We start from the raw sequence: 4,860 nt of genomic DNA on the forward strand, positions 1-4,860 counted from the left end.
AGGCAAACATTTGCTACATGATTTCACTGTCATTTACTCATATACGCGCACTTATGTCCAGAAACACGTATATGACTTTTTCTGTACAACGTTTTAATTCATAAGCATTCTTTGGAGTTCCCCCCGCAAAGTCTGTTGGTACCGCGAAAAGTGTCACACTCTTTATTTACAAAATAAATTCATTAATGGTGAAGCTAAGACATTTCATCGTTATAATATTGTAAATGTAGATGAGTGGTCGCTTTAGAATTGATAACGAAGGAATGCAAAATGGAAAAAAGAGAGAAAAAAAAGTAGGGGTGTGCGAATAGTGAAATTTCATCTCGAATCAAATTCGAGTCGAATAGTTTCGAATAGTGGCCAAAAATATCGCATATCGAACCGAATATCGAATACACAAGATTTTATTGAAAATTTATAGACAGAACAAAGAAATGTTGTCTGCTCATGTCCTCGAGCTCACAAAGCGGTGAGTGACTGTTACCGCAAGGCTACAAATTGCCATGCGGAAACACAATCTGTTCCCCACGACCTCGCTTAAGGCTCTCTCGCCGCGATGTTACGGTGTTTTCTGCAGTTAAAAACATGTGTTCAATGGACATCTTTGTAGCAGGGATGAGAAGGTATCGCAAAGCAATTTTGGAGATTCCTGGATACAGTGAAGCTCCATGCTCTTTCCAATATTTCAAAGGGTCATCCTTTCTTGCGATCAGCGGCACATTATAGTATTTTTAACTTCTTGACTATAAGGTGTGAGCTCTCGCAGACTGTTCCCTTGTCTTCTTTACTTGCGGCGTGACTTGTCATTGGCTTCGGATTTGAGAGTGCTGCAATGGAGAGTTCATGCGAGCGTGTCGACCAGTAATTTCGGCTGCCAGCAGCTCAGCAGCGGGTGACTGACTGAATGAATTTGTGCAGCAAATATATTTAAACCTCGGATCACATAGTGTTGCAAGCACCAGTTCCTTTCGTTCTGCACAAAGAGGGAACCGTGACTCCAAGCTGTTCAGCAAGTTCTTATTAAACAAAGCTGCTTCGTTTTAATTGTTGGTGTGCCTCTTAAGGATCGGTTCTGTCCCGTAAATAAACGGCACAATTGGGGAGGAGGAACTCGTCTTTTCCGCAAGCCTTCGCTGTGCTGTGAGCAGCTGAGTCATGTTGATTCCTGATCCCGGATGCAACCCAATATAAGCGCGCTGCGACGGTAGTTATGACAGGATGTGAAGGAAGATGTTTGTGTATAAGTGTTTTACGGCGCTTGCGGCATACGCGACCGAACTATGCAAAAGTCCGTGACTTTGTTTCGGAAGCGAAGTGGTGAAGGGCTTGATAGGTTTCTCATATGTGTTTTTTTTCTTTTTGTACGTGCTGAAATGACACAAAATCTCATTTAATATACACAAGCGGCCGCTTTTGAACCAGGATACCGGTGAAACTTTTAACGAAAGGCCTACTGTAACGACGTTAGCATTAGTTTTAACCACACCACCCTAACCAAGTTGCACCATTGGTCTTTGTCGCGTTTTAAATATTCGTCATGATAAATTATTCGAAACTTCGAATACTAGCTGTTCGAAATCGAATCGAGTTATTCGATTAGATATTATTCGATTCGAATTGGGAACTCGAATATTCGCACACCCCTAGAGAAAACCATTCTCGGCACACACCCTTCACAGCTTACTTTCCCGCATTACTGGTGTACGTACAAGAAGCCTGCTTCGGGTTGAGGAGTATAAAAAAATTATAGAATATCTGATTGGGTACATGGGATAATAGTGAAATAGTAGATGATCGGTAGCCTTAAAAATTAAAAAAATGCTGACATCACTGCGCTAAGGTCATAAAAAAGAAAATAAAAGGAGAAAAATTACAGTAGTAAAATTGTACAGAACGTAGCAATAAAACTAGATTGAAATCCCGTGGTTGTGTGGAATGGGATTATGTTTGGAGCGTTATGATATGGTCTAAGGTGGATAGACATGATAAACAACAAAAATGCTACAGAAAGTTTGAGAATTCTCTACTAAGGCATAAGCATTCTCTTTCACCGGAAAACCGATGGGTAGACATGCATAAGCTATAAAAGCAAGTAAGCAAAATCAGAGTAACAGCCTGGCCCAAGGATGCTTACGCATTAGCAGACAATTCTCAGAATTTCTGTAGCATTTTTCTTTTACGCTTAATCCAAAATTTCTTTTTTTTGAAAGCCTTGTAGAAAATCAGTAGCTTTTGTACGTTTAACAGCTCGAAATATACGCAGCGAATTTCGCCTTGTAGAAAATCCGTAGCTTTTGTACGTTTAACAGCTCGAAATATACCCTGCGAATTTCGCCACCCCAATTCATTAAAACACCCCACTACCTCTTCCCCTTCCTTGAGGAAAGAGGCATAGCATAAGTTACGTTCTTAGTTCGTCAATGAAATCCTACGACAAGAAAGCCATCATAGATCATACTTAAACGTTTTCGATGATATAGTGGACAAAGAAATCAAAGCCTCTTTCTTATGGAAATAAGGTTGAACGCGAAGCTTTCGCCCATGCAAACTGAATCAAAGTCAAAGTCCAAAGCCAACGACTACGCAACGAACAGAAGAAATGCTGAGCGACCCGATGCGATCCATATGTGATTTGATTGCTTGTTTAGGATTGTATTTTTTGAACGTTGACGTTGAATAAAAAAAACATTTTGTTACATTGCATAGCTTTTATCATGTAGCCATTGATTACATGCATCTCCAGCATCTCATCAAAACATCTTTCTCTTTCTATCTCTCACTTTCACGGACTGCATGCCGTTGCCGATACACGGGATCGGCTTTACGGCCACGATCGCGCTCGCGCTTACATTGGTGTACGGCAGCCTCCTCTTCTGCCGTGCGCTGCACCCGCGGCCTACCCATCACGATGGCCGGGAATGCATTGCGTGACGCGCGCAATTCAATGCATATATAAACAGTTCGTCTGGGTAGCGTGGTCTTGCAGTTCGCCTGGTTCTTATCGGTACAACTGCAAATGTAAACTGTTGTGTTCTACGATTGTGTGCGCAGATGCGCAGATAGTTCCATTGTTCAAGTTGGCTTTCCTGCAGTGCATTTTTGGCGCTCATGGACGAATCAGTGAGACATAAAAAGCTTCGCTTTAAAATGTCAGTCTAATGATGGGAACTCGAGACAAGATTACTTTCAAAAAAGGATGGCAAAGAGGCCAATGTTTCACAACGCAAACAAATATAGAGCTGCCTAACGCCATGAATCCTTCCTGGTTGGCTGTGCTTATTTGCACGAGCTGCTTCAAGAGTCAGGTGCACACATGGTGTTCTAGCACTGTCGCTCAGCTTCGTTCTGTTGTGAATAATGAAATAACTACATTCATTCATGCAAGTTTTTTACACCCGGTTACCAGCTAAGGTATATCATTGCGGAGTACTGAGTACGACGTCGCGGAATCGTTGTCACGGTAGCCACGACCTGGTGAGAGCAGAATGCGAGAAAATCCAGCATAACTTATACCAAGTGCATCTTCACGTTGATGCCATTAGTATTAAAGCAATGTACTGACGAATCAGATTGCCACCCTAGGCACACGAGGTGGCAACCTGGCTATAAAACACAATGCGGAATTATACCACGAGATAGCATATTTTGTTTTGGTCACTGCGCCCCAAAAGAAAACTCCGTCATTTGTCTAGTGCTTTTGTTATCCAGCCCTCTCGGCAAAAACAGCCAACATTTTGCGATTGTTTTCATTGGTTAAAACAAGCATGCATGCAAAGAAAGATCCAGAAAGATGCCATAATTCTTTGTTTCAAAAGAAGGCATTCGAAAACAAAAGAAACTATAACTTTCCGTGACGTGTTAGTAACAAAACTTCACAGCTATCGATGTGTTATTATTAGAGGACACAAAGCTCTTGTGTCACCTTGGCACATCCATTCTGGTGGATTGGCCAACAATGGGCGCCTACTAACGTTACATGCGTAGTGCCGAACTTCGGGCCCCCTTCCCAGTGGCACACACTAAGTGATCAAAGTTGTGCAGTAAGCCGGACAGTAGCCAGTAGCAAGTTGTTTACACGGACACATACACAGTGACCAATGTTGTCTGCTCGGCAAGACAGCAACCAGAAATTACTTAGTGACCATAACTAGTAGACAAATGGGGCCACGGGACCAAAGAAGGTGTATACAAAGTGAGCTACCACAAAGTGGGTAATGTCAACGAAGAATTTTAAGAGCATTGAAACGCTTGTTTACCTGGCTTTGGGCGCAAAGTAAACAACCTTAAGTGGTGAAAATCATTGGAGTTCTACACTACGGCTTACCCAATAATTAGATCTTGGATTTTGCCACGTACAGCTGCAGCAGAAAAAGATTAGCACAAGTGACCGATCATCCGATCAGAGAAATTGCGGCATGCGACGCTGTTATGCCCTAGCACGCCGAAAACGAGTGACAGGCAACCCCTTATTGAACCATGAATCTTGTGGCAATTTAGGTACCAGTGTGCGCTGAAATAAGAGCGCCGCGTACCGCAATTTCCCTTCTCAGGTCATTGGCCATTCGTGCTAATCGTTTTCATCTGCAGCTGTACAGCCTGAATATGTATTTACTTTTATACCCGCGGTTTTACATATATCGAATTCAGTGATATATAAAACTATTGTGGCAGCGTGCATCAATTTGTTATAACCGGCTTTGAGCGTAACTTCGTGTCCTGTTTTTTTTCACTGAAATCATACAGGAGATGTCAATGTTCTGAATTTTCGGCCGCGCTCACAGAAGATCAACTATTGTGAGCAGGACCGAGATGATGTAATGATTCCTTGCATTGTCATTGCTTATCCGCTTCGTCATGGTC

Source organism: Dermacentor silvarum, chromosome 7 (assembly GCF_013339745.2).
Source record: "Dermacentor silvarum isolate Dsil-2018 chromosome 7, BIME_Dsil_1.4, whole genome shotgun sequence".
In the NCBI taxonomy this organism is placed as follows: domain Eukaryota; kingdom Metazoa; phylum Arthropoda; class Arachnida; order Ixodida; family Ixodidae; genus Dermacentor; species Dermacentor silvarum.